At 45.3% G+C, this 12,258-nt stretch overlaps 1 protein-coding gene and 1 pseudogene across 3 annotated transcripts in view; one reads left to right on the top strand and one right to left on the bottom strand.

Moving 5' to 3' along the window:
• TNFRSF21 (TNF receptor superfamily member 21) overlaps positions 1 to 12,258 on the top strand; it is a 162,668-nt gene that overhangs the window by 112,108 nt on the left and 38,302 nt on the right. The gene's annotated exons all lie outside the window — the stretch shown is intronic.
• Positions 9,499 to 9,618, bottom strand: LOC134912529 (5S ribosomal RNA; annotated as a pseudogene).

Here is a 12,258-nt window from a genome sequence, read left to right as displayed (position 1 = left end):
GTCTCCAAAATGGCTGCTTGGTAAGATATCTGACATTAATTGGCAGATTAATCAAAGCTTGGAGAGAGATCCACCAATCAGCTCCTAACTGTCAGTTTTCAAACAACCTGTAACATGGCAGTTAGAAGCAGATTGTCTGGTACTTTCTCTCCAAGCTTTGATAAATATACCTTATACTGTATGTGTTCGGAAAATAACTTTCTTGCATGAGGTAGTCAAGCAAATGTAATGGCGTGTACACAAGGTGAGATTTTTTCTTACGATTCTGACGATATTGTCAAAATCGTAAGAAAAGTTAGTGCAGATCGCAAGGTGAAAATCACCTTGCGATCCCGATTCGATGCCGATACGCTGTCCAGCGCGGTTGGCATCTCAAGAATAGATAGACTGTGCAGGCAAGTAAATTTTGACTATCTCTATAGAAAATCACACGTAGTCAGTATCGCAAGCAAACTGATTATGTGCTTGCGATACTGACTATGTGCCGACCGGTATCCGTTCACATGGTCGACCATGTTATGGTTGACAGTCATTAGGTTGACCACTATTGGTCGACATTGACATGGTCGACATGGACACATGGTCGACACATGAAAATGGTTGACATATGAAAGGTCGACACATGAAAAGGTCGACATGCATTTTTTAACTTTTTTTTCTTTTGGGGAAATTTTCCATACTTTACGATCCACGTGGACTACGATTGGAACGGTAATCTGTGCCGAGCGAAGCAGTAGCGGAGCGAAGGCACCATGCCCGAAGCATGGCGAGCGAAGCGAGCCATGCGAGGGGACGCGGTGCACTAATTGGGATTCCCCGTCACTTTACGCAAAAAACGTCACCATAAAAAGTTATAAAACTCATGTCGACCTTTTCATGTGTCGACCTTTTCATGTGTCGACCTTTCATGTGTCGACCATTTTCATGTGTCGACCATGTGTCCATGTCAATGTCGACCAATAGTGGTCGACCTAATGACTGTCGACCATAACATGGTCGACCATTCATACCGGAACCGTGCCGACCTAGCCTCTGTCGAATAGTGAGAATCGGACATAGCCCGAATCTCACCGTGTGTATGGGCCATTAGATTTATTGAAGTGTTTATAATTTGTGAGTCTGCAATTTTGAGTTATACAGTAGACTTGTCTTATTTATTTATTTTTTATTACTGAAATGCAAAGCAGAGCCTGTTTTTGCACTTCTCTGATCTGTCACCTGTATGTAGTCCGTAAACAGGCCACACCCGCGGACTTGTTAGTGCATTATGATGGAATTTGTAGCAGATTTTGCAAGCAAAACACAGCTAACTATGAGTGGTGCATGGCACACGCTAACAGCAAAGATCAGGGCTGCTGCATAAGCTACTCAATTGTATATACAGTTAGAGTCACCTGCAGCGTATAGCCAGCTACTGTCCTTTGAAAATTAAAATTACCCTGCCCCCCCCCCCTCCCCTCCCACAATAGTTAGGCCCCTTAGTGGCGCGCCAAAAAATGGGTGTGGCAAATTTAAATGGGACGTGATACACATATGCCCCCAATAGTGCAGTGCCAGATACACAACTGCCCCCACGGTGCCAGATACACAAATGCCCCACACATGCCTCACCCCACTGTGCTGCTCACCGCTGTCAGGGGTCAGGGCAGGGAAGAGAGCGCGGCTATGTCATGCGACGGTGGTGGCGTGTAGGACCTCAAAACAGCCGCCGGTTTGTGAGACAATCTGAGCTCGCGGACCGTCGGCGGCAGCTCCTGATTGGCTGTCGGTCCGCGAGCTCTAATTGGCTCACGAACCGGCTGCTGGTTTGAGATCCTTCCCGCCACTGTCGCCGGACATAGCTGCGCTCTCCTCCCTGTCCTGACAGCTGAGACACGCCACCTCCGGACTGAGGGGTGGCGTGTCTCGCTGACACACACAGCAGCGTGTGGGCCGGAACAAACAGCTGTGCGGGCCTTATTCGGGCCGGAGATTCCTCACCCCTGTGTTAGACCAATGCTATTGCCCTCATTATACCATTGCCCCACATAGTATATCATCCAAGTACTCTCCTACAGTGCACTAGCCAGTGATCCCATACAAAGACCGTATACCAACCAGTGACCCTCCTAGAGTGTACTAGCCGGTGATCCCTCCCCCCATACACAGACACTGTATACCACCCAGTGACCCTCCTAGAGCGTACTAACCAGTGATCCCCCCCCACCCCCCATACACAGGCACTGTATACCAGCCAGTGACCCTCCTAGAGCGTACTAACCAGTGATCCCCCCACCCCCCATACACAGGCACTGTATACCAGCCAGTGACCCTCCTGGAGCGTACTAGCCAGCCTCCCCCACACACACACATATCATACCAGCCAGGGACCCTTCTACAATGCACTAGTCAGTGATTCACCCCTCCTCCCCCCCCCCCCCCCCCCCCCACACACATTACCAGTGAGCCAGTGGTTCCCAACCCCATACACAGACACGATAGACCAGCTAGTGACCCTCCTAGAGCCCACTAGCCAGTGCCCACCGCAGCACAGACACCATATACAAGCCACTGACGCCTAGGGAGTACTAGCCAGTGACTCCCCCCACACACACACACACACAGTATACCAGCCAGGGACCCTCCTACAGTCGGACGCTTTTTGTCTGCTCTTTTAGAGAGACGCCTCCCTCCTGCTGCAGAGGCGTGAGACACATGGTGGACATATGTGACTGAGTATAAACCCTCTGCTATTTCATGTACATCATTCAGTTAAGTGATGCGCAGCCTTCAGTATTTTTAATAGTGCATTTATCAGGCCGACTGCATCCCTAGTTACTGCAGGTTGCCTCACAGCGGCCCAATGTCCAGCTGAGATAACATTGTGCGTATGTGCGACATCGGCTCAGCAGCTGTGAGGGGGGAAGCGTTACGGCTTTATCGCCTTGTATCTCCATGTAGCAGATCAGACCTCTTCTTAGCAGTGCAGCAGGCTCTTGGCACGCTGACATTGAAATGGTTATTTCATATTATCTTATCTCTTACCTGCTGAGGTTTCTGTCAGATGGTAGACTATATGCCAGATGTCATTCTCATCCTGAAAAGTCTCTCTCCATGATCAGAATGTTATCTATAGGGAGAACGTTCAGCCCCTTAGCGCTGTATCATCACCCTCTTCATCTGTTTAATTGATTACAGTTTTCTACTTAGGGCTATATTTATCAATATAGTCACGGTACCTTTAGTTTTTGAACGACGCGTATTTGGACAGCGCTGTATTCACCAATTCACCATCTATGGGGTGTATTCAATTGCATTCAGAAACTGCCGTCTTGTCGGAAAGACGTCAATTTCCGACTTTTTTTAGGTCGGAAACTGTTTCGACCTATTCAATCCCCCTGCTTTTTTTCCGACAAGTCGCCAATTCCGACGGAAAACACATGGATCGGCGGAAAGGATCCGACAAGCATTGAATACCCTCCTTCTCTATGCTTAGCAGTCTCCTCTCTTTCCGGCATCATTAGGATAACATAAATGTGCATCCACATGTGCATGTGTAACCCGGTAGGAATATAGAGAAGCCTCTCTCGCCTCCCTGGTATCCATTCTCAGGAATAAGTAACGCCATATCGAGATGGCGTTACCTAGTGGCAAATAGGTTTTGTTTTTGACGCTGGATCAGTTGCCTGATTCCGCCATCCCCATAGATCAGTAGTGTCGCTGAATTCATTAAGGCCCAGGAAACCTTGTTTTTCCGGCGTTAACGTTTTTGATTAATTGAACGGAGCAATAAAGAGCCTCTTTCTAACTGCTGGATTGTTAAATAAATCGCATAGAAAGTCTTAGAAACTCATTTAGCAAATTTGATCAATGGCGTTTAATTGCACGTAGGAAATTGATGCATCACAAACCTGCAATTTTAGGATACAAAACGCAATGCATCAATAGGGATAAGGTCAGTATTTCAGACCCCTCTTTCCATCTGGAGGTTTCCAGGCCTATTGTAGGGAGGTGAAAGTTGTACTTCTTCACTTACAGTAAATCAGGAACACATCAGTAAATACAGCGTCTGCTCCGGATCTTTGATGAAATCCTGTCCAAGTGTTGCTGTGTATCTGCGTATGAGTGTATACGGTTTACCAGTATGTATAAACTTGTATATTATATGGAATAACTTACCCCCCCTACTTTGGATAATAGGAGAGCCACATCTGACGTCCGGTTTCTTTATAGTCCTAGAACTCCCCTGACTTCTAATGACCAAATACTCCCATTAGTTAGTACATTCTCCACCATATTGTATTGCGTTTTGAAATTTGATTTTTTTTCTTAGCAGTGTGGGGTGAAATGAGATAATTGAACATCCCTGTTTTAAAGACTATTAAGCCGTTTTTAAGTTATTTCTTTAGGAAGATTAAAATTATGCTACTTTGTAATTGCACCTTGGTAGCGGTAATGATCCAGTAATGGGAATGATATAAAACTACCCTCTGTATATAAGTGTATAATAATACAGTGATGTACATGTTATGGTTACCCTACTACAGTGGTTTCATAGGACTGGGGAGATACATTTGGAGGTTGTGTTTTTAAATTGTTCTTTCAAAAAATGTCAGTGAATAAACCGAGTATCGTCATTAGAGGGATGACTGAGGCGGAGACGCTGGCTTAGCACCTGTGACTGGTGTCATTAATGGCATTTCTTAATACAGTATAATGGCCTTGTTCATTAAAGCTTAATTACTTTGAATTGTAATCGTATGAGTAGCTATTATGCTGTCTGTGCAGTGTCGAGGTATACTGCTGTACACCAGTCATACCAATCCTTTAATTGTGGTACAAACCTAGGATTTAATTAATTTCTGTAAAAAAATAAAATAAAAATAGGAGTTTGGTTTAAACATTACAGTATTATATATGGGTGTGGTTCATCAAATCGACAATGTTTAGGTCGACCACTATAGGTCGACAGTCACTAGGTCGACATGGATGGAAGGTCGACAGGGTTTCTAGGTCGACATGTGCTAGGTCGACAGGACTAAAGGTCGACATGAGGATTTATTTTTTTGTGTCGTTTTCTTCGTAGAGTGACCGGGATCCCAAATTAGTGCACCGCGTCCCCTCGCATGGCTCGCTTCGCTCGCCATGCTTCGGGCATGGTGCCTTCGCTCCGCTACCGCTTCGCTCGGCACACTTTACCGTTCCAATCGTAGTCCACGTGGATCGTTAAGTATGAAAAAATTCAAATAAAGAAAAAAAATGTGAAAAACTCATGTCGACCTTTAGACCTGTCGACCTAGCACATGTCGACCTAGAAACCCTGTCAACCTTCCATCCATGTCGACCTAGTGACTGTCGACCTATAGTGGTCGACCTAAACATTGTCGACCTTCAGACCGGATCCCTTATATATGTAGTCTTTTAGATTTGTCTAAACAACATGACAGGAGCTGATTGGCTGATACTTTATCTCTCTCCACTTTCTCTCACACCATCAGCTTTATATAGAACAATGGGGGTCATTCCGAGTTGATCGCTCGCTAGCAGTTTTTAGCAGCTGTGCAAACGCTATGCCGCCGCCCACTGGGGAGTGTATTTTAGCTTAGCAGAATTACGAACGCTTGTGCAGCCGAGCTCTGCAAAAACAGTTTGTGCAGTTTCTGAGTAGCTCTGAACCTACTCAGCGCTTGCGATCACTTCAGCCTATTCGTGTCCGGATTTGACATCATAAACCCGCCCAGCGAACGGCCAGCCACGCCTGCATTTTTTCAGACACGCCTGCGTTTTTGCAAACACTCCCTGAAAACGGCCAGTTGACACCCAGAAACGCCCCCATCCTGTCAATTTTCTTGCGGCCGTCAGTGCGAAGGAAAACTTTGCTAGAACCTGAACGCAACCACAGAGAGCTTTGTACCCGTACGTCACGCGTGCGTATTGCGGGGCATATGCTTGCGCATAAATGCCGTTTTTTCAACCTGATCGCTGCAAAAAACGTCAGCGAGCGATCAGCTTGGAATGACCCCCAATGACCCATTGAATACGCCTGATAGATATATGTTGTAGACCCCGCTACCTATTTTTTGCATATGTTTAAATTAGTCTCCTCGCTTTTGTGGCGGCACTTTCTGCCTATGGCTGTGGCTCCAGAATGTAAATGAGGCTCCGGAGGTAGATCGAGCAGGCGTGTTAATAGGGTAATAAGGCAGATGGGTCCTCTGAGTCTGTGACTCTGGGAGGAAGATTTAAAAGGTAATTAAAACTTAAAAAAACTAATTATTTAAAGGGAAAAAAAATGTTTTAATGACGCATTTTATGTGGGACCCACAGGATCTGCAGTGATAAAAACTTGGACTTTACTTATGATTTTTTCAGCGGGTCTGACTAATCTACAGAGCTTGCAGTCAACCTTCGGTAACTTGCGTCAATGCTTTATTTATAATGGAGGGCACAGTGTTACCCCCTGAGCATCTCCTTCAAGCTGTGTTGCACTGATCAGTGATGACAGGGCTGCTGCGTGTTTCCTCAGTGGAGACATGTTGGGCCCTGCAATCCTGAAGCTGCATAAACATTTATCTTGCACTGAGAAAGCCGATGCCGCATAGCTGTAACGCTCCGTCATCTTCATCCTCCTTCCTCTGCTTTCTGTTAAAGCCCTCCTCTCTAAGGGGGACATTTACTAAGCAGTGATAAGAGCGGAGAAGTGTGCCAGTGGAGAAATTGCCCCATCAACCAGTCGGCAGCTCTGTGTATCATTTTATAGAAGGCGTATTATAGATGTTACTTCAGTGCTGATTGGTTGCCATGGGCAACTTCTCCACTGGCTCACTTCTCCGCACTTAACACTGCTTAGTAAATGTCCCCCTATATAATTTTTCTGCTAACTGATGCTGCTGTTCAGAGGCGTATCTAGAACTTTGAGGACCCCGTAGCACATTTTGAATGGACACCTATCGTTTGTAAGGCCCAATGTATACCTATTTAAAGGACTGTCAACCTCATCCTCCACTTCTGCGCTAGCTCTGCGCCTGACTTCCTGCTACGAGAGGAAGGAAACCTCCGCTATTGGCAGATGTCATCACTTGTGGTGTCAGTAGTCACACTGCAGGGGGCGCACTATTGCTGACCTCTGATATCGCAGGGCCAGGAGGAGCTACGTGGGCCCTATCTTCTTCCGGGCCCCATAGCACCTGTTATCCCTAAAAGCAGAGCAATAACACTCTCTTGCTACTGCCCCTTCCCTAAATCATTTCTAGTACATCCAGATCTTGAGAATTCCTTTGGGCATTTTCGCAAACTGCTGCCATGTGCAATTAGCCCAGGTTGCCTTGATTTTAAGATTTATTGTCCCTGCTAGCCACACGCTCGTCCAATAGTCACTTAAATAGTACATCTCATTTTTTGTATCCAGAGTAGAACAGTTTGTATTTGCTGGTTATGTGTCTTAAGCCAGGGATTTATCAAAGCTTGTGGAGCGAGATAAAGTACCAACCAATCAGCTCCTAACTGTAATGTTACAGGCTGTGTTTGAAAAATGACAGTTCAGAGCTGGTTGGTTGGTACTTTACCTCGATCCACTTTCTCTCTCTCTCTCTCTGTGGTTTGATAAATATCCCTCTTAGAAATAAACGTAGCTCCCTGGTGGGCATCACATTTTTAAAATCCAGCATTTACACAGCAGGGTTAAGTAACCCGTGAGGCTGTTTACAGCCTGGCAAGGCATTCTGGGAGTTACAGAGACCCAGCTCTATTAGTATAAAGCGCAGGCCCCCCGACCTCACTGACATCAAGCAAGATCGTTTCATACCAGTTGGACCCATAGCGCTTGGTGTGTGTGCCCGGGTCCTAAAAGCAATATAAATATATGAGCTGGAAATCCAGTCAGCCGGTGACTGCAGTCTGGCCTTCCGAGCCGCCGTCAGCACTGACCGATCCCTCTCTGGTCTGTCAGCCAACCTAAGAGCCGCTGTCTTCGGTCACCCGCATTATTGACCATAGGGTTTCTGTATGGACTGTAGAGCAAATCTTCTGATGTATGGAAATACAGAGCTGATGGGGAGAGCGCCTTCTGTATGATCCTGCATTGTTTGCCGGCTCTGGAGTAGTTAATCCATTTTGTCTAGTGAGTCCGTGAGTGACACACCTCCCCGCTCTCCCAGCTGTAATACATTACTTGTGCGTACTGAAACCAGCGCCCCTCTCCCTGCGCTGAATAATGAATGTGCTGCCATCACACTGTAATCAAACCTCACGGCCTTATTCTTAGAACCGGCGTGAACCCTGTCCCTCATCCTTCTGTTGGCGGCCGCACAAGTCGTACACAGGGCCTTTATAATTAGGAGGGTGTCCTCATCTGGATCAGCTGAAGACGTTCTGGTTTTTTTTGTCCCTTTCCTTATTTTAGACTTGAGGGAAATTTTTCACTTTCAGATTACTGTAATTAACAGTATGGACCTGCATCTGTTTTCTGGCAACTGTTACTAGGGGGCATATTCATAATTGTACAGTACAGGCGCTGCGTCTTTGTACGCAGCCGCTGTTCTAAAATATGCAAAAGCCGCAGGAGGCGTATTGAGTAAAAAGATGGGCAGTATCTGCATGTGTGCGGTGTGTCTCCTATACAGGACCACCCAAAAAAAAGCAGAACCGCGGAGATCCTTTCCCTGGGTCCACGCCATTTTGTGCAAACTGGCACTCTGTGCCCTGCTCTTCACAAAAGAAAAACATTTGATCTGGTTGAGCATGCTGCGAGTTGTAGTTCAATGTCTGGAAAAGCCAAAGGCTTGATGTGTGCTTTTTACTTCATACATACACAAACAAAAGCACCTGTTCCTGTAGGAACATTACTCTAGTTACATCATAAGGACCTAAATCTTTCCCAAACATGAGGGGGATTTTTCCGCTCCTCCAGGAAGCTGAGACACCAGCCTTGTGTGCGACTTGCATCTTTAAATAACCTGAACTACACATCATTTGTAAACACTGGGACATTTGTGTGCTGAGCCGGTCAACAGGGTCCTAACTCAGAACTGTAGTCAGCATGCATTCGTGGACAGCCTCTTATAATATACCTGTCACATATGTGGCCTGAACCAATAGACAGCCTAGAGAACCAAAAAAAGAAATATTGAAAAGTAGACTCTTTTGTGGGAGCACTCTAATTCAGAGGATGAAAATGTAACATATATAGTACTGATAAGAACTTTTTTTAATAGTTAAGTATTAAAATTGCATTCTAGGAGTAGTTAGATGTGAACAAAATAGCTTCACGAAAATATGAAAATACATTTTATATCATTAGTGATATCAATATCACAGTATGCGGAATGCCGAAAAATTGGTATCTGTAGTACTTAAATTATAACCTCAATGTACATTATCTCTCATGCAATATATGACCATCATTTATTCTGCATATATCCATTATGGATCATTATTAACGCAGATAATTAAATCATTGGTCACGAAAAAAACGAATACCAAGTGGTATAAGTGTGAATGACACTATGTTAGGCTGCCAATTTATTCCAGTACCAGGGTGTTCAGAGGTGGTCTCCCATCCTAGTACTAACCCGGCCTTTCACTGCTTAGCTTCCAAGGTCAGAAGAGATTGGGCATCTCCAGTGAGGTATGACCACAATTATTAAGCTCGCCTCTTTGGTCACTCCACTCATGTGTAGTATTACCACTATATATCTACAATATTGCGGTTTACAAATATGTATGGCGTCAGATGCCGAAAACATAAGAGACTGTATAGATAGACAGCCTGTCATCTTATTAGGAACTAGTGATGCCAATGAGATCCGAGCCACATTTGTGCCTCATGTCTCTGATGCCACTGATTGTTTTGGTGCAGCATACAATATGGCTGCCTTCTATTATCTTGGCCACATGTGTCTGGATTGTACTTTCTCTACAGGCCACACCTACAGGAGACTGGTCCACAGAGCCGTGCTTCCCAGGAAGCCTGGCCTCTCACGCTCAACCATAATGGAGGCATTAAGAGGATTCTTCCATGTGTAACCAAACCTTGATGAGGCATGCATCTGTGGACGGAAACACAGAGGGTGGGGCGGGCCCTCTTGAATTCTGGCATTCACATAAGGCAGTAAATCTGTATGCACATCCACTTTACGTCCCACTCGGAATCAGCCCATAAGCATATGCATTAAGTGGACTGCTCTTCTGTTACTCCTTCCTGGGGCAAAAACCACTGTTCAATAAAAATTAGTGTTATCCAGCGGAGTCTATGGAGCTTTTTGATGAAACCGGCAACAACAGAAATCTTTGGAGGACCCACCCACAGCTCGTACTGCCCCAGCGTGGATATTGTTCCGGTATGAATGGTCGACCATGCTAAGGTCGACAGTCATTAGGTCGACCACTATTGGTCGACATGGACTAATGGTCAACACATGAAAATGGGCCACACATGAAAAGGTCGACATGGATGTTTTTGGTGTCATTTTTTCCGTAACATGACCAGGAACCCCAATTAGTGTACCACGTGCCCTTGCATGGCTCGCTTATGGCTCGCCATGCTGCGGGCAAGGTGCCTCGCTCCGCTGCGCTTGGTACAAGTTACTATTCCCAATCGTAGTCCATGTGGATGGTAAAGTATAAAAAAATTAAAAATCTAATTTTTTTTTATAAAAAAATACTTTTCATATGACGAACATTTCATGCGTTGACCATGTGTCCATATCGACCATGTCAATGTCGACCAATAGTGGTCGACCTAATGACTGGTGACCATAACATGGTCAACCATCCAAACGGATACTCATGGATATATTACTGACATGGGGAAATGCTGCAGAAAAATTATTTTTTGAAAAGTCAGCATATACAGTATATAAAAAACAGCGAAAATGTTTCTGTGATCTGGAGATTTCTGGGAACTGATGTTCCTTGTTGATTCAGATTTATTCTTCATTTTTGAATTTTTAGTAGAATCTTTTATTTACTTTTAGTTTGGGTGTGCGTTCGTACAGAGGAACCCTGAGGGTCGCACTTTGTTTTGGGGACAAATGATATCAAGATTTTGTGAATAAGGGGCAGATGTACTAAGCCTTGGAGCCTGATAAGGTGGAGAGTGATAAACTACCAACCAATCAGCTCCTCTTCTCTGGCTGCTGACTAGGGCCCAGATTTATCAAGCCTTGGAGAGTGATAAATTGCACAATGTTAAAGTACCAACCAATCGGCTCCTAATGGTCATTTTTCAAACACCGCCTGTAACATGGCAGTCAGGAGCTGATTGGCTGGTACTTTATCATTCTCCACATTATCACTCTCCAAGGCTTTAGTACATCTCCCCCCCCCCCAAGTGAGAAAGTAGTGTAACAGGCAGTGGATATATATCTGTTTATCCCTATCCTGACTGCAGTTGCCTTTGGCAAGGCTGGAGGAGGTTTGGATGTTATTATGGCTCCTCGAGGTCCTGCTGAGGTTAGTAACATCAACATGGCTTTCAGGAATGATGATCTTATTCTCATAAGGGAGAGCTGAGACCTCGGTGAGACCTGTTTGTGCTGGCATGGGGGAAGGCGGGCACTGCTATATAAATATAACAGACTGTGTAGCCATACTGAGGATTTGTATCCGGGCTTCGTCAGTGGTCTCCGGCTGATGAGAACAGCACGGTGGCTGCAGTTTCCTGGTGTAGTAACCTAATCAGAGCAATCTCTCTTTTGCCGTGACACTTGCAGTAAATCCGTTTTTCCTTCTAAAATTAGATACAGCCTCATTTTACTATTTTACACCAAGCGTGCGCATCCACAGCAGCGTGGGGGCCATTACTGCATTACTCATCCCCCCTGGGCCCAGAGCACAGGGGGAATATATCAGGTGCCAGTGAGATGTGTGCATTCATTACTGCAGTGCATTACGATTGCTTAGTGTAGGCGTGATCCAGGTCGCAGTGCTTGTTATTCCACTGCATGTCCTGTTATAACCATGAGCACGCCCCACTAGGCTGGTGACCCTCAATCACCTTGGATGCCAGGCACGCACAGTCACCTATTGTACAGCTGAAGTCATGGGACAAAAACACCTTCCAATAATAAAAATATATATCTTTTTATTGCTGCCTGTTTTAATGTGTGTTCTTGTACTTGTCTTTTCATTGCCCAGCCGTCTACATGACACAAAAAAATGTGTTTTGAGATGGATAAGGGCGACATGATTTCAGCATTCCTTTATATAAAATCTGCAGCCTCTGTTGGTGATAAAGAAGGGTAACTGTGATTCCTGTTATTGGGGGAGATTTATCAAAGC

Source organism: Pseudophryne corroboree, chromosome 4 (genome assembly GCF_028390025.1).
Source record: "Pseudophryne corroboree isolate aPseCor3 chromosome 4, aPseCor3.hap2, whole genome shotgun sequence".
Lineage (NCBI taxonomy): Eukaryota > Metazoa > Chordata > Amphibia > Anura > Myobatrachidae > Pseudophryne > Pseudophryne corroboree.
The sequence above is the reverse complement of the archived record's forward strand: the minus strand, read 5'-3'. Positions and strand labels throughout refer to the sequence as shown.